Genomic DNA, 23,221 nt, shown 5'->3' with positions numbered 1-23,221 from the left:
GTTTTCAGACTCCCTATCAGGTTTAGGCTAATTTGTAGACATGATACCCATTTTTCTAAGTCTTACGAGTATGTGTGCTGTGGGGGCATATATAGTTGAAACTGAAAAAAGTTTAGAAACTTTTAATGGATTTTATCAGTTGATATTTTATTTAGCTGTGATTTTATGCATTTTAAGCGACAGAATATATTTAATCTATACATAAGAAATGAATTAAACTGAAGATCGAGACAGTCGCAGTTAGATGATGGGTTTAAAAAGGAAGGCCAAAACATACAGTTAGGAACAAATATTGGGAAATTCCCTTTGTGTTCATGTAATTCTGTTGCCACGATGTATTCCAGAACTCCCAATCATTTAAGCAAGGATAATAGCTTCTTTGGTAATGTGACCCTTAAATCACACAGCCTTGTATATACGTTACTCTGCTGCCTAATGAAGAAGTAATAGCCTGCTTGTTGTCTTTGTTGATGATTCTGACATCGACATTTTCTCCGTTGCTTTATCAGTCCCTGCCTCCTGTGTAAAAGTCTTGGAGAGGACTTCTGCGCTCCAAAACTCTCCAGCAGCCTCCCCGTTGCCCTTGCAGTTCATGTTCAGTGTGAAGTATTCCCTCTCGGTTCCCATTTCTACTTGGGCTCCAGTGAGATTGCTCACCTCGTCAAATGCTTATCACCCGTAAATATGAAAAATTCTGTATTTTAGGGAGAGGACATTGATCACTTGAGTTCTGTGTTAATAATAACTATCCTCAAATCATCGTGGATAAAGGATGTCCCATTTTTTTATTTTCATTGCTGGCAAGAGAAGTGTGCTTAGTCACTGCAGTTAGTTTTGGCTATAGTTCCAGAGCCTTATAATGAATAAGTTCAGTCTCTATTTTGGGTTGTCTCTGGATATTTGAAAAAATTTGGAACAGTTTTTAAAGTAAGGTTTTGATGCCGTCTTAAAAGACATTGGTTGCCTTTTCACATAATTGTGATGGAATTCTTTGCTTTTGTACTTTGTTTCACCAGCACAGCTAAATCTGTCGTTCACTCCCAAATAATAGACGGCCAGCTTGCGTTGCAACACAGAGGATTAATATAGACCGCTGCTGTTACATGTTTTAATACTATCTGGGGAAAAAGGTTTCCTCTCTGTCTGTTTTCAGAAGCATTAAAATGTTTTACAATTTCGGTCCTTACACATGGTCTTTGATAACTCTGTTGTAAAATTATGGAAGCAACAAATCCTTTCTATCTTTACTTGAAATCCTTTGATATCACTCTTCAGGGCGGTCTGCGTTTTGCAGTTATTTGTTATTATTCAGTAGGAAATGTATGTTCTTATAGTTTCTACAGTCTTTGTCCTTCAACGTTGTGAATCTCATGGCCCCCAGATGTTTTCCATGTCGTGTGGCCCCTGATTATGCCCTTTTTATTTGCTGCATATGTGACATCCTTTTCTCTTTGGACTCTATGGAAATAACTTTTGTGCCTCTTCACATCCTGAGGGTCAGGTCATTCTTACCCCTGGGTCCTCTCCTCATTGACTCTGGTGTGTCGTTCCAGGTCCATGCGGATGAAGCCAGCACTGCTCCTGGATGCTGCAGCCCGGCATAACTCCTGTTCTGGCTGTGCAATCCCACCCTCTCGCCTCTCCCTCCCTGCGGTGGGGGACAGCGTGCACGTAGGAGAGCGGATCGGGAGCAGACTCGGCTCGTCAGCCAGAACCTGTCGTGTGGCTGTGCTTGACTGCTGCAGGTATTCATGTCAGCGGGAAGGCAGATTAGGGGCCCAGGGGTGGAAATGACTTCGTGGGACTGGGAGGTGCTGCCTCTTTCTGTCACCGTTGCAGTTTGAAACTGCCGAGGGGTCTGTAAGGGGGCCAGCGAGATGTTCCCCGAGGAGGCTGCAGAACCCACCGGAGCCTGGTCGAATGCTTGTGCCAGCGCTTGCACTGTCATTTTTCCAACGCGTGCTTCCATGGTGTCGCTCCTCCGCGGACCCAGGCTCTGGCTGTGGGTCAAGGCGTTGTGTCTTTTGCAGATTCAGAGCTTTTCTTTTGCCAGTTCAGTGTGTCCAGAAAAAAAACGTGGTTTTCCCTGAGTTTCTGAGAGAACCTTGTGAGGGGCTTTTTAGATTTAAGAATTGTTCAGCATTTGTACCCAAAGAGTTTTTGCCGATGGCAACAGTTGTCTGAAGCGTTAGGCTTAAGAAGTTTCTCTTTCGTATTTGTTTTTTTAAAAAATGAAGGTAGGGCTGCTGTAGTAAGACATGGCGTGTGCCGGATACCCTGCTATGGAGCCATTATGGCGCTGCAGTGTAGGCAGGGAAGGAGTTTCTTTCCCTTTGCGGTCTCTTTCAGTTTGTTTTTATTTTTAGGTATCACAGAAATGTAGCTCTATTCATAACCAACACAATGTGTTGTACCAACATTGTCTATATAGTAATTGTAATTTTGGATGTCGTATAAAAACATGAGCAATAACTTTGCTATTCACATGCTGCTTATTCTTTGCAAGTTTCTTTTCCTGTAAAAAAAAAAACCAACGAGCCCAAAGCCAAAAAACCCCCGCTAGAACATTGTAAGAAATAAGGTATAGTAAAGTCTAGTACTCAGTAACTGGGATGGATATGACTGCACTGAGAAAAAGTTGCCACATTCATTTGGGAATTACCCTGTTTATGTTGCTGTTAAATCTCTGAACATGTCCAGGGTGAAATATAGACTTATATTTACAGAACACCGAACAGTGTCTGACTGAGTTTCAGACTTATGTCGTTAATAAAAGATCCAATTCTCTTCAGACAGCCTTGAATTCTTATTAAATGTATAAGTTTCATTTTAGGCAGCAGGTTTCTACATACTGGAAGCCTAAGGCTAAAGCAAAAAGAAAAGGGAACTTGTATATATTTGTAAGTGTAGTGCAGAAAGGAAAATTTCTGTTTCTGCTGCCAGGGCTTCAACTTCATTGTAAGGTGTTTTTTTCCCCCTTTAAGAAGGGCAGGTAAGAAATACAACTTGAGCAGAACATAATTTTATTTCAGGTGCTCTCAAGTAGCTAACATACATCTAATTAGAAAAAGCATTGAAGGGGGGAAAGCAACTGCTGTAGCTTAATAAAAAGTTTTCCATGTCCTGCACAAAGAGCAATAGAAGCGCGCCTGAGACTTTTCACTGGAATTAACGGGACTTGTGGTAGAAATGATACTTACTGTAAGGAACGAAGAAACAAGGTCTGAATTAGAGCCTTACAGTAGTGCTATGTGGTAAGTGCAGAAACTTCTTGTTTCTTTCACAGCTTGGCAAAGAGAAGTCCTATGACTTGAATATAGTGTAGTTTTGGTGTTGGAGCGAGAAAGTGAAATTTATTATTATTATTATTAATTCTTGACAATGTCTTCCATCCCACTTAGAAAACAGCTTCTTTAATGCTCAAAAGTGGCAAAATCATTGTCATATTTGTGATAAAAGTCCATGTGGACAACGTTTACTTATTTCAAAAGCAGAACTGAATCAAGTGAAATAATGTAATAAAAACTGCATTTCTAAGTAGAGTGCTCTTCACAGCAACACCAGCGTACTTGTAAAGCTTACTAAAATCAGAGGTTTTTCTTTAGCTTGGTTCAGATCGAGTATCACTGAACAGATATTCTCATAAAGGAACTGCTGCTGTGGGCTTTGCCATTCCAATGAATTGCGTCCATTTCCCAGCAACGTGGCTCTCCTGAATTCTGCATTGTCTTCTTTTGCCTGACGAAAGGCTAATGACGCTTCCTCGTGGAGGCAATCCTGTACAGCAGAAGGTGGGAGGGCACATGGGAATGGATGTTTTAAATCCGCTCAGCTTGCCTGCTGATGGGTAGTAGAAGTGACAGCAAATTTCCCATCAAGCAGGTAGGAAATACATAGGTACCCCGGGCACTTCTGTCTAGGGCTGAACACTTGTAGCTGCCCAACACAACAGTAATTCTTGAAGCAGCTGCTGCTGTGAATAAACACATGTGAGAGTATTTATCTAGAATGCAAAGCTTAAAAAGTGTTTTGGAACCATATCACGGACATATGGTGCACCAGTTTAAATGAGACGAGCAGGATCATTGTTCTGATACAGACTTTACAGATAACAGTAGCAGCAGTGAAACTCATGCAAGGTGCAGAGCCTTATGGAGTGATTTACAGAGAAACTGGATGTGACAACACTAGTCAGTCTAAAAAAAATAACAGCCCACAAGTTAAAACAGTGGAACAGCTTTGCCTTAAAGTGTAATGATGAAGACAAACAGACGAATGTAGGAGGAATAAAGTAAATCAACTGTTAACACCCTCTTTGAAAGCACTTTTAAAAGAGAATAAAATTAATTTTTAGTGCTTTTTAGAAATAGTTCTCATCCTTTTAAAGAAGAAATTGAAGTATCTCTTGATTCTGTACGTATTAAAAAAATGAAGCGTTGCCCAATTCTGTGAGCACTTTCCCATCATAAAAAGTGTTATGTCAAAATGACAACTGTTAGTGGTGAGAACAGATATCCTTCAACTCTATTTTTAACAAGCGCAAAAGATGACTTAACTGCCATCAGCTATCACGACTTTGGCCTCCAATCCAAATCCATGTCAGGCAAAATTCTGGGGAGGAGATGGGTTTCATGCTGGGAAGAGAAAATTAAGAAATTTGGGTCAGAGAATGTTCCAAGTTTGGTGGTTCTGTGCCAAAACCAGTTTGTAACTTTCTGCCTAGACTTTACACATCCACAGCAGCATCTGTAATTGGACATCCAAGCGAAAAAAGAGCACCGTGTGAAGAGTCCTGATATCAGGTGCTCAATAATTTCAGTTCATCTCAGCAAATGATCCCATAATCTCTTCCAAATCCTAATGGGATGTTTCTGACCTACCTCCTCCCTATTTCTACCGAAAAGTAGTATTCTTTTTGGTTCTGATTATGAGTTACAAACCTGATTTCCTGAGTCTTAAGCAATTGCAGCAAGCTTGAAGTTTTTTTAGAAGGTCTGTCTTTCCATGAAGATATTCTATGCAGTATTCAAAATTATAATGGTGGAACTGAAATGAATGATGTAAACTGCAGTTCTGAAGAAACGTAGGACAAACGAAGTAACTAGAGTGGCTCAAAGCAGAGTCAAGACTTCCCCAAAGTCCAGATCGGTATATTGGTAAGATCTTGTTTACTTCAGGTGGGATGAGAGTACATTTTTAGTTTGGAAGTAGAAAATACCGTTACATTATAGTTTTTGAAACAAACCACTGAAAACTGAGTATTGGACAGTAATCTGCTTTTTCATTCTGACGCCTAATTTCAGAGGTTGATAATTGCTTTGCAACAACTGCCAAATCATTAAGGAGTTTAATATTTTTACCTGCCTATGCTGATAAAAGGGGAAATCTTTTTTTCTTTTCAGATTTGAAGCATCTCAGCAGATACCTAACTGCTTTAAACAATTCTGTTGGTACAGGCTACGGGGTGCTTAAAAACCTTGAGCAGCTTAAAATTACTTTTCGATCTTCTTCACATGTGGGGTTTTTTGGGGGTAATGGCTCTCGTTTCAGTTTGTTTTCAGTGCCGTGTAAGACCCCTTACGGAATCATTTTACAGATGTGGGTGTTTTAGAGAGTATTCCTTCCTGCATACATTTTTTTCTCAGAATAATTCACAGAGGGAAGAAATACCAATGTTAAGAATAAATTATTTTAAAATGGTTTTGTAGACTTAATTTGCAAAGGATGCGCGTAAACCGATTAATATTTAGGCATAAATGACCAAAATTTTATTTTTATCATCAGAAACAGTGAAAGTAAAACATCATATACCAAAGAAAAGAAGCGACTTATCCAAGGTCACCTGGCAGCTGATGATGTGGCTGGAGGGAAAACCAGTGAGCTCGGAGGTATGGGCCAGTTCCCTGTCGGTGGGTCGTGCTGCCTCCTCTGCTCCCAGCTGTTCTAGTTCCCTGGGGAAAACGGACGTCTCCACTGTAGTTCCCAAACAGAATGTGGTAAGGATTCCGAGAAAACTGCTATGAATTTCTAGTTTTATTATTTCCTTCTAGCAACATTATACTGTTAACCACGTCAAGCCTATTTTTTTCTACTGTTGATGCCACTGTAATTCCAATTTTGTTTTCTGAAATTGAGTTATTGTATATTTTTACCGATGGAGATGAAGGTAGTTTTGCCCGAATTCTCTACATTAGAATTCCTGATGTTCTGTCTTTAAAGAGATATTTGCCTCCTGCTGCGATATATCTCATAATCTGTTTATATAAATAAGAATTATACCAAAAGCAAAATTAGAGGAAAGGCCTTAACTTTACATTGTGTGAAGTTCTTGTTCAGATTTACTTTATTAAAAAAGGGAAAAAAAAAAGAAAAGGACAAATGGAATTACTTGTCTCAGAATTCTTGACATGAAAGTGTTCGGTTTATTTCTGTGAATGGTATCCTGCTCCTTGGTGAATTCCTGGAACTGTCATTAGAAATCTTAAGTTCAAAAGGTCCATTTCCTCAAGACAGTGCTGTTCTTGCTATGACATTAACAAAAACTGCGTTTGTATTTTCAACTTTCTGGTGGAAACATTGCTGATTAGAGTTGGTTGAAAATCCTCGAACAAGTCACCGTCAGCTGTCTAATGGAGCTGGTAACTTCTTGTCCTTTAGCTGGTCTCTCAGTCTCCAGGTCCCTGCGACTACTTAGCCGTGTCGCTCTGGCCCCGGCGCAGCACGTACTCGGGGCTTGCGGGGGACCTTACCCGGGATAAGGGAAGGTTATCCCGCTGCACTGGCCGCTGGGCTCTCGGAAGCAGGGTTAGCCAGCCACAAAGATCTGTAGACTTTCAGGCAGGATTTCATGTGACTAATTGTGATCCCACTGGATTTGACTGACGTTTTGGTAATGGCTTCAGTGCAGCATAAATAGGCCTTTAAGAGTCAAACGTTTTTTGTGTTATTATTTCATATCAGTGCCGCAAGCCAAACGATGAGGAACGGCTGCTGTGTGCGCTAAACGGAGAGATCATCTGAAAAGCAAGGTAACAAGCCCGTGTTTCAGCATATACACAACGATTTGCTAAGTTGAATAAACACAAACGGATCTAATTCTGATGCTTTCTAACTTGTGCATACTTGACTTTACAAGTCAATAATACTTTTCAAGACAGACTATGTGTACATTATCTGAAATGGAATTAGGTGCCTTTCTTTGCTTAGAAGAGTGGGTTTTTTCCATGAGACAATGCAATAATATACACAGAAGTGTCTGGGCTTGTTAAAATGTATACTTTTTCCTGAAATTTGCAAATTATGTATTGTATATGCTTTGAAAATATTAATGCTAATTTTTTATATGAAAACATAACAACCTGATGTTTTTTGACATCCAGCTATGACCTTTACTCTCTTTGAAAAGCAGGCTTCCAGCTTCAGGACTGTGATGTAGTGTGTCCTGCTTATTAGTGGAGGAGATCTTAGTCTGTTTTCTTTGCTGAAATCCAAATATTTGTATGTAAATTTCTATCCATAAAATTAATATAAGAACAACTTTGGTTCCACGATCACAGTTAGTTTCATGTGTTCAGACTCTTAATTTTTTTCCTCATAACTTTATTGGTATCTTGTTCCTTAAGGTTCCTGGCTAAAATCAGTCATGCCACATCATTTTGTGTGGCCTTTTCAGAGGTGCTCTTTGTTCCGTCTCAAAGTTTCCTTTTTCATATTATTCAGTACTGTATGTTATCCTGAGATTTATTTTCTACAGCAAATTGCTTTTTTAGTATCTTGGTACAATAAATGGTAATAAAATGAGGTGAGTTTTCTAGGTTGTAAGAAGATTGTGTCATTGATGTTTTTTATTGAAAAACCATTTAATTACTTTTAAAAGCATTTTTAGTCATCTTGGCAATGTGCAGTGTATAGAAGCTAAGAATATGTGGCTCAGGAGAAAATGTGTTGATACTCATTTTGGAAAAACAAATCTGTTGTATTCATATAGAGCCTGAGCTGAGACCCAGGGGAGCAGACAGAGCGCTGTTCGTTGCATACTAGAGGAAATCTGTAGCTGATGTAAATTTTCGTAACTCGGTTGACTTCAGTGAAGCTACGCTGATTTATAGGAGCTGAATGTCTTTTGTGCAGTGGTGGTATTTCTTTGTTCACTTAAAAACCAGCTGTGCTTAGTATTGGACAGTACAGCAAAATAATGGTCCCTGACCTGTATCCCTGTCCTCGGTGAAGTTCTTCTGGATTTACGTTAGTCAAACTAGGATCAGAATCCAGTTCAATATATGCAAAACACCGAGAGGCGTATCTGTCTGTTTTGTTTTTTTTTTTTCTTCCTGCTTTGAGCCACTTTGTTGGATCAAAGCTAGTTGAAAGCGGAGCTAACCAGATGGTTGGGTATTTCCCCATGGAAGACTATCCTGGGGAGACGTAGAACTAGACCCAGGGATTGCTTGGCTGGAGAGGTACGGAAAGGCGTTTGGCCAGCGTATGGCTGGGCGATGGTGCGCTGCTGGAATGACCTGGGGGCTGCGTATGTAGAGCCCCCCCCAGCTCTCCTTTATTGCGCTGGGTCCGAGCTGGCGGTGGGATTAGTGGGCAGCGGGGAAAACGTGTCCCCTCTTCTCCTGGCTGTGTGGGGTGCAGCTCAGCTTCAATGGAAAATTCAGTATGTGAATCGTAATTTCTACTTGAAAAGCCAGGTTTTTGTATTTTCATTTTGAGGAGTACTGTTTTGTATGCAAACCTTCTCAAGCATCAAGATGAGAGTATTCTCTAAGGTGTGTTACTGCTGCTTCGAGTACACGGTTTTGCAATTCATTAAACTCTGCTCTCTTGCATGAAAATGTTAGTTCATATAAAAACCTGTAACATACGTCTCTAAAATGGCGTGTGTAACCATGGCGCAGTACATTTCAGTTACTGTGCAATTTGCAAATCTAACAAGTGTTACAGAACAAAGAACGGCCTTTCAGTGCTATGGAAAGAAACCTAGGCTGTTTCAAATTATGAATATTGCTGGTTTATTATACTATTCCTACCACTATTTCCAATGCCCATAAAGAATGTTTTAGGAGTTCTTCATATTATTTTTTGATGGTTAAGCTGGCTTACCCATTACATCTCTAAGTCACAATATGAATTTAATCTGTAATGACCCAAAAGTGTTGACCTTGTCTACCCGAGACGCAAGCTGGTTCTCCAGGGAACAGCCTGACAGCCGAAGATGTTTAATAGTTTGAGCAAGTGGTCACCACGTGCAGACAGACGGCAGCTAACTTTCCAGCCCGAAGCCCTTCGCAGCTGAATTGCCGATGTATGTCATATTGTGGGATGGTAGAGGAAACTATATCAAACCCAAATTCGACATGTTTACAAAAATTTCTTCTCATACCATTTGCATTGTTAAAAGTCGTGCCTAAATTTAGATGCAATCAGCCTGCACTTCTGTTGTTTATATGAGCGTAGGTTGGCACAGATGTTGATGGCCCTGCCCTGTGTACAATTAACAGAAGAAGAAACAATTGGATGTTTTGCAGTTTGAGTAAATGTAGTTTTTAGAAGTTGCATAAAAATGTATTCCCTTTGGCTGCTGCCAATATTGAGAGGAAATCCTGGCTGAGCATCTTACTTGGTGGTGGAAGATCACCCTTAGAATAAGGATTAATGAACATTTCAGTATTTATTCATCCGTTTTTTTCATTTTTGGTTTCAGCACATATCCATAGTCGCTCTCAATCAAAACATCTGTCCTAATATTAAAAGAGAGTGCTTCTGGTTGTTAAGAAAACAGTGTCATGAAGTGTGAGGACAGAATAATCCCCTCTCTAATGCAGCGTTATGAAGTGCCCTGCATGGAGAAAGACAGATTCACGCTTCCTTTATCTTATGTGGATGTAAGAGATAATGGCAGTATAAATCTCCGTAGGAAAATAAAATGTATAATTTAGAATCTTTTCATGAGATTAATGCCATACAGTTTTTTCTTTTTTCTTTTTTTTTTTTTAGTTGATGAGATTAATATTTTAATGGGTTACAGTTTCCTTATCAATCAAAATAATCAATTGAACATAATCTAATTACAGGATGTTGGAATTTAAGGGTTATTGTTTTTAGGAATAAAGTTGTTCCGTAATAATTGTAGCGTAGACTCTTCAATTCAATTGCCAGGTACTTTTTATTTGCTGTATTTTAGGATACTGTTTTTAGTTTAGGAGTTGATGCTTTCTAGAAATATGCTACGTTGTGATAACAAAGAAGTGGAAATACAAGAAAAAGTAATATGTAAAGAAGAAAAGTTTTCTGGTATCAATGTAAGTGCTGGTTACCAACATGCAATAAAAAGACGGTAATTTTGTGAGATACTCTGTATTATTAAGCCTACTACCAGATGTTCATACTTCTAAAAATAAAAGCTATTGTGTTAATGAACTCTGTTCAGAGAGACTGAACACGAGGAGCCTCTTGAAGCCCTTTGTTAGTGCTTGGTAAGAAGCGTTGGAAGGCAGCAGGGTGACGGCTTTGGCTACTAAACTGAAGCAGAGGTCACTAGCCCTGGCTCTGCTCAGTGCTTTGGCATTTCACCTCATTTTCTGGGATTTAGTTTACTCAGTGACCAAAAGGGTAGCAGGACAAAGCTGCGTGAAATCCCCATTGATCCTGGCAAAAATATGCGTACAGGATACCGTTCTGTAATTTTGTTGCTTAGTGTCCAACATACTTGTTCTAACAAATCCTCATCCTGTTCTTATTTATCTCCTTTGAAATATTGCTTCTCATTGCACGAGAATATCCTCAGACAAGTGGTTCTTGTGATCGTTTCGTCTTTTTAAACTTTGGATTGCTTATTGCTTATGAATGCAGCTGGATTGGATCAATTTTCTGTTTTACAGATTGAAAATGGTTTCTCTTTGAGGTTAAGCTTTCACGTTCAATCTATAATTATGCCTATTCTGGAATTTAGTTTTTGTTTCTGGGTTGAAGATAATTTCCTTTGCCAGGAAACCAGTTAAGAATCTCCTCCTATGTGCTTTTTACATGTCTTTTATATGTTGATTTAAACTACTCAAATGAAACAAATGCTTCAGTATTTTCTGGAATTTGATGGGATTCAAACATTTGTTATTGATATCAGTGGTGCTCTTTTCTTAAAATCTTTTGCTGTAAACTCACAATTCAAGCTATTTATTTTTAGAACTTAGGACAAGTATTTCTTAAATCTCCTTCAGCAGAAGTGGGTGTGGGAAAGATGCTGCAAAAGGTCAGTGACCGCAGGTGTCGGGCAGCACGTTCTGCTCTGCCCAGGCCAGCGTCACTCGGTTACTGCTCTGGTTTCCAGCTCTGCTGAGTCTTCTGCCCCTTCCTCAGCGTCCTCTCCATCCCCTCCACCTCGTGCCGCCTGTGTTCGTCACGTGAAGTGATAATGCCACTATTTTAGAAATAGTTCTTAACAAAATTAACCGCTATAATCCAGTTACAGAGGAAAGAAAGGAACTGAACAGTGAGTTTGTTTTTCCACTTAAAACGAAGACACTCTTTCATAACCCTCAGCAGTGCTCCGAAGTGAACGGTTTTGTGGACTCTGCAGAAACCAGTCGTGGTTCGCTTGATCCTGTAACGTGCAGAATTGGAAAACAGGGTGAGGTGGAACTGGGTAGAAGCGATGTGCCCGGAAAAACGCTTTGAAAATGCCTGGCACATTGTGTATGCTGCATTATTACAAAGACAGCGTTTACCCCTCGTAGGTGAGATTATGTTATATATCATTTCTGGCAGAGCTCAGTTAATAGAATTACAAAAAGTGGAGATGCCATTGGAGACAAACAAATCCCTTTAGCCTTTTCCTAAAATGGAAGATGAGAATGCTCTGATCTGCTTTTTAAACGTTGCTGGTGTACTCTGTATCCTGCGTCCAGGAAAAAGAACAGACTTGCTTTGTGTCATTGTTCCAAATATCTACTGTAGTATGAAATATTAACCGGAAAGATGCTTCCAAACCACAGTCTTCAGGATTTTGAAAGTTTTTTGGTTTGTTTTTTTCCCCCCCCACCTAATTCTTCAATCCATCTCTGTTCTACGGTTGCAAATTGCAGAGCTTGGTCTTTTAGTCTGTATTTCTTTCTATTTATGCCATAAATGTGTCAGAAAATAGCTCTACATCCTTTCTTCAATCTGATACAAACTCTGCAACATTTTCTTACTTGGTAATCTTAAAATTGAATAATAGTAATAGTCATACTTAGCTTTTATGATGCACTTTACTGGGTATAAAAAAAGTGTAAAAATTAATTAGGGAAGGTTTACTGAGTAGCATTGTTTTTCCTTACTCCTGCCTCTCATTGTGATAATTAAAAAGGTTTTTGTTTTGGTGCTGTGGGAAGCCACACTGCATCAAGGCCAACAGAGTGTTTACAGGGAAGCGGTACGAGCCCTGCGTAGCCATGAAGTACGGTGACGTAAGCTGCCATTGACTTGGCTCCTAGAAGTTTTTGTTATTACAAGTTTGTAATTTTACTTGGAAAATTGCGAAAGTTTATTTATGTAAATGCTAGTGGTGTCGTTACTAATTGTGTCCAAGAGCAGCATAGTACATCACTGATCAAACCCGTTGCAGCTTTGTTTTAAATCAAATGTGAGAGATTTGACAAGCCCATAGCTGTCTGTTATAGATTTTTTCCTGATATGCTCCGGGTATCAGAGGTAGAATTGCAAAACCATTAAAGAATGAACTCCAATTTACAGATCCGTCAATAATGGTGGCAGCAGCCTTGTGATTGATGTAATACATTTTCAGATTACATGGGGGAAACTCAGCACAAATGATTTCTGTAGCACTTGTTACTTACAGACGAGCGGTAACATTCAGAATAATGAGCGTCCAATATGCTTCTCTGCAAAACCACCCATCATGAATTCCAGCTATTGGTAGTTCGGGTTCAGATACTTGCTGTTGACAGTTCTCCCGGCCCTTGTAAGAGTCAGGGATCGCAGTGTTTAATTTCGACATCGCAAGCCTTGTACTTGGCTGTTCAGAAGAACCCCTCCAATGCAGTTCACCAAGCAAACCCTTGGCTCTGGTGTTGTTCACTCTTTTCTGTTCTCTCCAGCCTTACTCCTTGTGCAAACATTATCAGCTTTCGCTCTGTATTTGTACTATAAGAATACGTTACGTCATGGGCTGAGAATCACTTCTCTAGGTAGCTTTTCACCCTAAATAATTGATAATTACTTATTAGGAAATGTAGTATCAAGAAAGCATTTTCCAATTTAGTATTGCCATATAACTTCTGAATATTCCTGTCTCTCAGACTCAGAAACTTGTGTGGTATTGAGTTCAAAGCTTAAAACATGTTCAGAAATATGTTAACAGTTGCTGTCGTTTGTTGGTGGGAGTATTTGATCTGACAAGACTCATCTTCCCCCAAAACCTGTTGACTACTATAAAATATAATTAATCCTTTAAGAGTAAGTAATAATCTTTAATCAGATATTGCATGATTTTCCCTGAAATCAATATTGAGGTGGATGACTCATAGCGGTATAAGTCACGCTATTTACTCTTTTGAAATATTGGCAGAACAATGAAATTCTTCTAGTCCTATGGATTTTTCAAAGATAGATTTATTCCAAGGGAAGTATAGCTGTTTTCTGAAATGGAATAAACAGGAAAAAATATAGCTTGAGACAAGTCTCAGATGCTGCCTGTCTCCCGATGGTGTTCCGCAGCAGTAGAGAGTGTTGGATGGGATTTGGCACTGGTAAATTTGCCCAGGGAAGGGTTGTTGGCAGGGGTTCCCACGGTGCTGGGGTGCTCGGGACGCCGCTGCTCTGGAGGCCACGTTTTGAAATGCAGCAAAGCGTACCTCTTCATCGGGGCTCCCAGAGCAAGGCGAGCTCGCTCCTGCCCTTTTGAATGGATTGGAATGTTAATCATTAATTAATTTTTAGTATTATTGTCGCAGATTTGTGTTGCCATAATCTTAACTGTCATGGTGCCTTTTTATAGGTGATGAGAACAAAATCTGGAGAAGGGGGAGAAAACTGGCATTGTATACTTGTGCTTCTGGACTGTCAACAGCGGTTGAAGCCAAAGTTTGAAAGGCACAGAGATACCGACCTCCCTATATATGTCAGTCGTTGCTGCCTTCCCTGGGATATCCAGCTTCCCTAGATTTCCCATATCCTCCTTCTTTTAACACGTGGGGAAAAAAAAAAAGGTTCCTTAAATACTGTATTCTTTTCCTATAGATGAGTGAAAAATCCCTGAGCTGGAAGATCAACTACCTTTCTTCGCTGGTGAGAAATACGGTAGGCAGAGCTGCTGGACACTTGGCATCCCTTACCGCGCCAGACTGGAGCGCAGCTGTACCGGGAGCCTCCATGGACCCATCTGTGAACCCTGCTCAGCACCCCTGGGGTACAGACGGGAGCTTTGCGTACAGCCGCAGCTCGTGGTCCTGGAGCTGTTCGAGCGTTGAACCCTTTGTCCCCTGACAAGAAGGCTGTTGTGCCTTGTACTGGTGTCAGAAGTCCCATTCAGGGACTGCAGGTTTTAGGAATACTTTTCCCATGTTCACCTCCCGCGCAGCAAGACGCAGGAGGCCTCTGACGCTGAACTGTGAGCGGAACCACCGCCAGCCTCTTTTTTCAGTTCACGGGACTGAACCGTTGTTACCTGAAGTGCATCCCAGCCGCTCAGGCTAGCTTTTCTGTTCGGTGGATGGAAGTCCGTGTCTGTATGTACCCAACGGGGTGGGTGAGGAAGGGAGCCCGCGTGCGCGGCGCAGGGTCCGGTACCAGCCTGTCAGCTCTGAGGCACGGTGCCGCCCAGGGGTTGCTATGCCAGAAGCCGGCTGAGGATGAAGACTCCTCTCTCACGCTTCTTTGCTAGCTCACTGTTTTCGGCAGAGCAAACCGCCCTGCGCTGGGCCTGTCCCTTCCTTGCAGCCCGTCTGCTGGCGATGGGGTGCTGCTGAGGGGACCGGGGCCTGCCAGCTCCCTTCCCCGGCGCCATCCCTTCTTCCCTGCGTCGGCGAGGGAGGGGCACCTGCGGAAGGAGCTCCCTTCTCCTGCACCTTGAGCCCTTGCAGACCGACCACGTGAGCTACAGACGCCTTCTGACAGCATGTTGTATTTGGAGGCAGTCCTTTTCATCCACTGTTCGTGCGATGGAGGGGGAATTGTTTCCGAGCACTAATGAAGCCAAACACAGGCTGTTCTCTCTTTATAACACATCTTCCCTTTTTTTTTTTTTTTTCCTAGGGAAGTATTTCAGTTACATCTTTAAGTTAGTCCCTGATGCCCAGTGTAGATTTTGCTTTCCAGCTAAGTATAACTTGGTGTTTTGCCAGGAGCACAGATATCCGTAACGTACAGGCTCTGACTTTTTTAAGAGATGCTTTTGGGATTGTGTTTATCAGATTCAGGGAAACCATACCTTATTAAGGCTTTTTTTTTCCCCCTGCCTGAAGGTTGAAATTTTTTTTCTGAAGTACATCAAAACTAGAACATGACAGGGCAATTACTTCTTTTTAATTTATTCAGTAGTAGTCAGTAAACAGATACTTTCTCATACACGCTCAGCGTGTTTTGTATATGCATTTTGGTTTTGTGGAGGCAGCTTGCTGTCAAGTGAGAAGCTTCGGCACCATCAGTCGGATCTCTTCGTTAGTACCTATTGACAGGAATTTGATCATACAGCGTTAGCTGAAGCTGGGACCGAGCGTTGGCCCTGGCAGCGTTACTGGTTGTGAGATGGTTGCTTTGTTCCTCCAGCAGATACGAACCGGCACATGGTTTGGCTGTGCAAGATAAATAGCGAATGGTTAAATAGCTTGAGATTTCTACTCAATAGCTTATATTAATAGCAGTACATTTGCTTTGTCACTTTAATCTGTGAATGCCGCGTCCTTTCAGCGCGGCAGAGCGATGGCTGCACAGGAAAGGAGACAGCGGGAGCCTGGGAGCTTGTCCTGGGAGGGGGGAGATGCGGTTTGCAGCCTGTCAGGCTGATGAGGAAATTGAACCCGGGTCTCCCCCTACTTGGAAGAGTTTTCTGATCTGCAGGCTATTATTAAAATACCCGTATCAACACGAGCACCTGTATCTTAGCAGAAAAACTTACCAACTGTGTTTTACCACAGGATGTCTCGAACACACCCTGCGGTTAGAGCCCTCAGCAGACTGGATTGCCAAACTGCCGGGGGTGGGCAATTGGAGCTGCGCAGAGAGGAGAGGCTGCGAGCTTTCGGGTGAGAAGCGTGGTGCCCGGGGAGCAGAGCCTCGGCACTGGGAGGGGGGCAACTGCGGCAGGGCTGGTTTGGTTTAGTTTGAGAAGTATATGCAGAAATCGTTCCAAATAGTACAAACTTCTTTTACGGAAGTTGGGGTATTCCACTGCTGTCTTAAGGATCACAGGAGAATTTGCATTTTTACAGGTGTGAATTAGGGTGAAGACTAACTAGTTGAGATGACAAGCGCTTTTCAGCAGCCGTTACCTCCACTGCAAGATAGTTGAATGCTTCTCAACAATTTGTTGAAACATTATTTTCTGTGCACCTGGGTACATCCATAGTTGCAGTGCGTGTATGTTATTGCTGTGGCTGATAAAAGTGTAACATAATACAAATTATGGAGGCAGATTTTAAAACAACTGTGTGGTTTTCTGCAAGTTTGATAACTTTTTATACTGTTGACTTAGAATGGTGCTCTGAGCAGTCACTTGCCACGTGTCCACAGCCAGAAACCCCGGGCAGGTTTTTGTGTGAAAATTCCGTGTTCTGTATGTCGGACCAGCCGTTAAATGGATAGAAGCCGAAGGCTTTACAGTGGCTTCTGTGTTGTAGAAGGCAATACGTTATTCATGACGCCAACCTGCCTTGACAAGCTTTACATGTATTGCTAGCATTTAACCTCAGATACGTATCCAAATCCAGAAATGACAGTGTGACATAGCATCTGCCACTTTGATCCAGGCATATCTTACTAAGCCTCTCGCATCTCCATCAGTTGCTAGAGGAAGAATGTGAAGAACTAGCCTGAATATTACTGGATCTGGAGTTTATTGGAGAAAAAAAAATAATCTTTGACTATTGCCTTGCTAATTTGTCTTCATTCCAAATCATGAACATGTTGGTAGATATGAATGAAAAGCCTCTGGAGTGTAAATAATAAATGCTTCTTCCAGCTGTAGAGAGCGCTTTACGTTTTTGAAATGATGCCAGTCTTATTTTTTTTTTGTTTTAAATGGGTTAGATTGTTACATAGTACTCTGCTTTCTGCTAGCCTCTGTGAAGGCCTTTATCTGTGTTCATAACTGTTGATTTTATGTAATTGCTAGCATAAAACATCATATGCTGCAAATTAAACACAAACAAATGAAATGAATATTCAGGGAATTCTTAGCAATGTGTAGTATCTCGTATGAGCTCAGTGCAGATGTTAGGAGTTTCTCAGTTCTTGACAAGTAATAGATGATTTTGTTCAAAATGTCTAAACTATGAATATATTTATGTGTTTTCTTACTAGGATAGTGTTTGTGAATTTATCTTACCTGAGTTATAATTACTACATTAAATTCACACTGATGACAATAGTAAGTGAAATCAAAGTGCGTCCCTTCCCTCCGCCCCAGCGTTTCTAACCGTACAGTTACTGGAGACGTGTTGGGGCGCTGACTGCTGCTCCTTTGGGAGACCTTCGTCCCCTCCAGCTTGGCTTCCTTGGTCTGTAAGGTGCATGTGAGTGTATCTGAGGCACAAGACAAAAGTGTAAATTAGCTATCCTTCATCAATTCCTTTGAAAATCACGGTGTGAACCTTTATCAGGTTCCAGCTGTCACTTAGGAGACAAGCACTCACTCTTCTAACAGTGAGAGAGGCAATGCCCGTCAGAAAACCACAAAGTGACGTCTTAGGAGCAAAGACTGGGTTAACCTTGGACTTTCTTGGCAACTGTTGTAGAAAACTTTCTTTGCATAGATCTGAGAGTCGGTCAATGGTGGAAGTAACTCATCTTTGTGTTTCCCGGTAGTGCTATCAGTACGTAATACTGAATATACATACAGGGCATTTGGTAAGATGGTGAGGTGGGTCTGCAGCGTATAAAAATAAAAACACGGGCATCACCCATTTTAATAAAGGCTAACAAGCGAATTATTTTCCCAAAGTAGTCAATTTGTAGGACTAGTCTTTTCAGAAGGGAGTTCAGTTGAGGACTAGAAACTGGTATTTGTTGTCTGTCAGTATCCTGTTGAGATATAGTTCAAAACAAAGCATAGAAGGCAATGCTAAGTTCCTGTGCTGAACTGCTCTTTATTCTTTGGATGAAGGGAAAAAAGGTAAGATAAAAATGCTGTGTGTTGGAGAATATTTTGTGGGAGTCATAAAGTAACCAAGTCATAGCAAGCTTTAGCTTTTGCATGGTTTTCCCTTTTTAATGTGAATTAATCTTTTGCTAAAGCACTGTCTGCAGTTTCTTTCCTGAATGATCTCTGCTTTAACACAAGGATGAAATTCCAGTCGGAGACAGTCGCCTTTGTTTCCTGAACACGTGGTCGTATAACATGACGCCGTGTTAAATAGTATCTGCAGATAGAAATCTGATAACGGTACCTTAAAGATGATCATCCCACGGAAGCAAATGGGTGTTTGAGCCATCTGCATGGCTGGAAGTGCGATTCAGGCAGAAGTGCTGGAAGTTTTTCAAAGGCAGCAAAGCTTCAGTGCTGAATGAAGGCTCTTTGCTGCCAGAAGGCGTTTGATGTACAGCTGTATGGTGAATCCAGAGCAGACATTTGATCTCTGATTTGATTAGATTTCCTTTAAAAGAAGAGGCTTCCTTCTCTCTTTCTTTTAGGTACAGGGAAATCTCATGAGAGGCCGGCTCTGGTTAGCCTGCAGAGTGAGGTGCGGAGTGGCTGTTCTGCGTGTTTGCCGCTCTCTGGACATGGATTGCCTCGGGCTGCTCCTTCTCAGCCCACCGAGCCGTCGCAGCTCCGCAGCTGCTTCTCTGGAGGGCAGATGTGTTTGATCTCCGCTCTGCGCAGTGCGGTGTGCTGGCCCCGTTCCGTCATCATGAGAGAAATCCTCTCGAGACTCCTTCAAATCCTGGAGGGTCTGGGCCCAGCGGGACGTTGGAGCCGAGGGTGCCGTGCAGCCGGGGGCTCCGGGGCAGCGGGACAGAGCCCCGCGCCGGGGCTGAGGGGAGCTGGGGAGCCGGCGCAGGAGGTGCCGCGACCGAGGGGCGGCTGTGGAGTAAAGCCAGGCAGTCGGTAGATGTCTGCAATGACAGAATAGTCACTGGGTCGGTGATCTCGTTTAGGGTTTGGCTCCACGCAGCAGGAAAGGGAAGCAGCGGATAATCGGCTCCTGTGCTGTCGGGGCAGAGGGGAATGAACGAACCTTTCCTGCTCGGTTCTGAGCGGCCATACAGAGCGCGCAGCAGCGTTTGGCCAGCCCAGCTTTGATTTTATTACGAAAGTCAGGCGCTTGTGTCTAGGCTGGTGCTTTGACAGCTAATTGATCTCCAGCATTTGATATGCTAATTATTTCTTTCATAATATGCTAATATGTGTACAGTGAAAAAACACCTTTTAAATGCTAGGAGGATGTCTGAGGCATATTTGGAAATGGAAAGTAAGACCTGTAAGTCTTGATTTATATCAGTATGATATACGAGCGACTGAGGGCTTATAGTTGTGGGAATTTAACTTAAAAATGGAGGAGTTAAGGCCGGTGTGGTTTAGTCAGGCAGTGACTGCACAGGGCCTGCGTACCAGGCCATCCTGCGCAGCACGAACAGCCGGCACACGGCTGGGGATTAGGGAATAGACTGCTCTGTTCAACATGCTTCAGAGACCTTGGCAGCTTTTCTGCCGCTGCTACATGGATGTTCTTTTTTGTGAGGTCTGGACATCATAGTTTTTATCATATTTCCTGCAGTTAGAGAATGAAAAACTAATAGTAGAGAAGTATAGTTGAGTCCTCTCCCAGTTCTCCCCTAGGACAGCATGTACCTCCCTACATTAAGATGACTTCTCCAGGTAACTGAATTATTTGCTGGCTCTCTGTGAATTCCTGCTGTTTGGCCATTCAAAAGCAGATGTTACCAGACTGCTTTCTGAGATATGCTTGTATGCTTGATAGATCATTCCCAATTTTTTTGTCCTTCCCCTTTTGGGATTTCCTTCACACTCTGGGTAAATGCAGTCTGATGTGTCTCAGTCGTTAGCTTCCACGTGGAATTATAATTGTACGTGTTCCTAAATCTTTGAACGAAAGGCGCCATCAAGGAGAGTTTTCCTGCACGTTTTCTTTTGTCTGTCTCCACTCAGATATATTTTAAAATACTTTAATGAAATACATAAAAAGCTAAACGTTTTTGAGAGCTGTCAAAGCAGTCTGTGGAAGGATGAGCGTTGAGCAGCCTTGCTAGGGCCTAGGACAGAGCCACGAGGACACGTTATCGATGTGGTACAGAGCCGCAGGCAGAACCAGGCTCTGTACCGACCCTTGGAGATCAGCCGCGTTTGGCAGTTGAACAATTTCATTTCTTTAAATATTTTTAAAAGAAAACTGCTAGATCGTCTTCTATACAGGCACCTTTTGCATAGACTAATACGCTGTCCCAGTGCTATTAAGTAGAAAGTAATTAGATTACTAATATGTACTTAAAGTCTTAAATAATAGGAAAATGTCTGATGTACATTTGGCTTCAGTGCCTGGCAGCAGAGGAGATGGACACCTATCAAGTGCTATAAGTGCATGAGCACATTCTACAACTCTTCCTGGGAAGAGGTTCTATGTAAGAAGCTTATCTGTATGCTCAAAGCCCTCTTCTCCCTCTTGTTGACTAGAGAGGACTTTGATTTTATCCACAGGGGTACAAGAAACTGATTATTTAGCTCTGCAGACCAAACCCACCCAAATAAAATCATCCATTCGTTTTGCAGAGGGAAGTTAGTGAACTGATTGCGGAAAATGAAGCCAATGGAGCTACGCTCACTGAAGACCAGAGCAGTAAGTCAGAATGCTTTCTTATGTCAAGAGTCATTACATCCAGTTAAATTCGTCCAACTACAAAATCCTGCAAATGATGTGGAATAACAATAGTGTCCCAGGCTGAGAAGGTTCTATTTTTATACTGAAATTTAGTGTGTTATATTTAGTTCCACTTTGGACTTCTTCAGAACGGATATTACACTGGTCACAAAGTAGAATTTCTCATTATGACACAAGTGTAAGTGATAAAAGGATCTGGTCTCCCATAAATTACATACGTTCCTTCTCGTTCTAGATTACTTTTCAAACATTTAATTTTCGTCACTTGGAAAACTGGTTTTTGGAAGCAACAAGTGTCTGACATCCCGAATCTCCCTCTTAAGCTTAATTCCCAAGGGAATAATTGTAACTGAAATTGAAGGATAAATGTATTTTTGCATCAAAACAAGGACCCCTTGATATATCTTATTTGTAGCCCTTTACTTCTGGTTCAGGAAATTATTTCCTGGATACACTCGAACCCTACAGCAACAGACTTGAGAATTGATACTTGGAATACGTTGTGGCTTTTTTTGTCTTTTAGCCCAAAGGATTACATCTGGTTGAGGCCATGTAGGTACACCACGACTGCTCCTTTGAGGCTTCATTGATGAGGCTAAAACCTTTCCCACTTTCAGCTATGTGCATAATATATTATGGATGCCACATAAAATAATGTTTTACTATGCTTACAGATCATTCAAACATAGCACACGGGGGTAAGGCTTAACAAGGGACCTGCTCAGACTGGCCAGATTATTGAAATACATCTTTAATGGGGGAATAACTAGAACTTGTAAGTGATTTAAACAATGAAGTGTCGTGACTTCACTGTACAGAAATGCAACGTGCTTCAGAAATCTCACATGCAGCTGAGTAGACTTTAAACAAGTGTGTTTTGCGACAGTGTTTGAATGTGGAGTTGAATTTATTTTAGCCATATTGGCGCTTCTTGCATTTGCTTTCTATAAATATTCTAGACAGCAGGATTTACGAGTGGGAATGTTCACCAAAACCATCCCAGCACAACCTTTGCAAGCACTGCATAGTCTCCATAAGATACGGCATCCACATGGAAGATTCGGTGTTATAAATTTCACCCTGTCAACAAGAAAAAGAAAACATATCTTTGAAGAATGAAGTCAGATGAGTCAAATTTACAATGCTAAAAACTTGGAAGAAAATTCTAAAAATGGCTCACGACTAAGTCAGTGGGGATGAGGAGAGCTGACAGATAAATGCCACTGCACGAGACCATGCCTGCTCGGGAAGAAAGAAATCACAACTAGAGCATGAATTCCAGGTACGACTTGTCTATGGAAGAGTTAAGAAATCAACAGAAACAGGAAGGGGTTTCAATTAAATGTGGAGGATTGTCCTCCAGAAAACTAACGTGCAAAATATATGCCCCCTTAACATGACACGTATTAGCTTTCAAATATAAACTCGCCCTCTTAAAGCCGTACCAGGCATCTCATGCAGTCACATCGTTATGCTCAAGTGCAAGGTGCCGTTTCCAGAGTATTTGTTACGCAAGCAACACACACACATCGGCAGCTGGATTAATGGCACTCAGTGGATTAATTAGAGGCTGCCACCGCAGTACATTCAGTACTTTCTGACAGTTCAGTAATGCACCTAGGATGCATCAGGCTGTATCCTGTGAAACAGATTATTCCAAAAGAATTTTCTCATGTGTGATTTTTTTAAATAGTACTTGCATTTTTAAACCTCTCTCAACAAACGCTTCCAGTTACTCCAGGTTAGCTTCAGACCAATTTCAGACAAATTCGGGACTCTTTCTCTTGCCCAATTGAGCTTGGATTTACCCTGCTTTTCTTATGTTGTGTGTTTAAGTTCGTTCAACGTCTGTGGAGAAACGTACACGATGTACCGAGTTAGTTTTAGAAGACTGGAGTGCTGCTGAATGAATAGCAGTAGGTAAATAAAGCATATTATTAAACAATGTGTCTGACTAAAAGAGCTAAGCTCTGATTTGAGGTTAGATACAGGGATTGCGGGTTGGCCTTGGACTGGCAGCTCTGTGCTGCGGTGACCTGGGGGCTCGCTCAGGGACCCGTACTCGCGTCAGTATGCACTGAGTTTGAATGAGCACAGTTCAGAGAGAAATACACCCCCGTTTTTACATAGTTCCTCGGGACATTGGCGTCCCGTTTGGCAGTTCTCAT

At 41.7% G+C, this 23,221-nt stretch overlaps 1 long non-coding RNA gene across 2 annotated transcripts; it reads left to right on the top strand.

Annotated features, from left to right (window-relative positions):
• The first annotated feature begins 6,566 nt into the window (after positions 1-6,566).
• Positions 6,567-22,507, top strand: LOC134519542 (uncharacterized). Of its 2 annotated transcripts, none has more exons than XR_010072246.1 (4): positions 6,567-7,028; positions 14,242-16,244; positions 20,945-21,011; positions 22,013-22,507. It is a non-coding gene; the product is annotated as an uncharacterized LOC134519542 (long non-coding RNA). The 2 variants fall into 2 exon arrangements; XR_010072247.1 differs by lacking the exon at positions 6,567-7,028 and adding an exon at positions 14,024-14,122.
• Positions 22,508-23,221: the final 714 nt, after the last annotated feature.

Source organism: Chroicocephalus ridibundus, chromosome 8 (assembly GCF_963924245.1).
Source record: "Chroicocephalus ridibundus chromosome 8, bChrRid1.1, whole genome shotgun sequence".
Classification (NCBI taxonomy): domain Eukaryota; kingdom Metazoa; phylum Chordata; class Aves; order Charadriiformes; family Laridae; genus Chroicocephalus; species Chroicocephalus ridibundus.
This window is presented reverse-complemented; position numbering and strand designations above follow the sequence as displayed.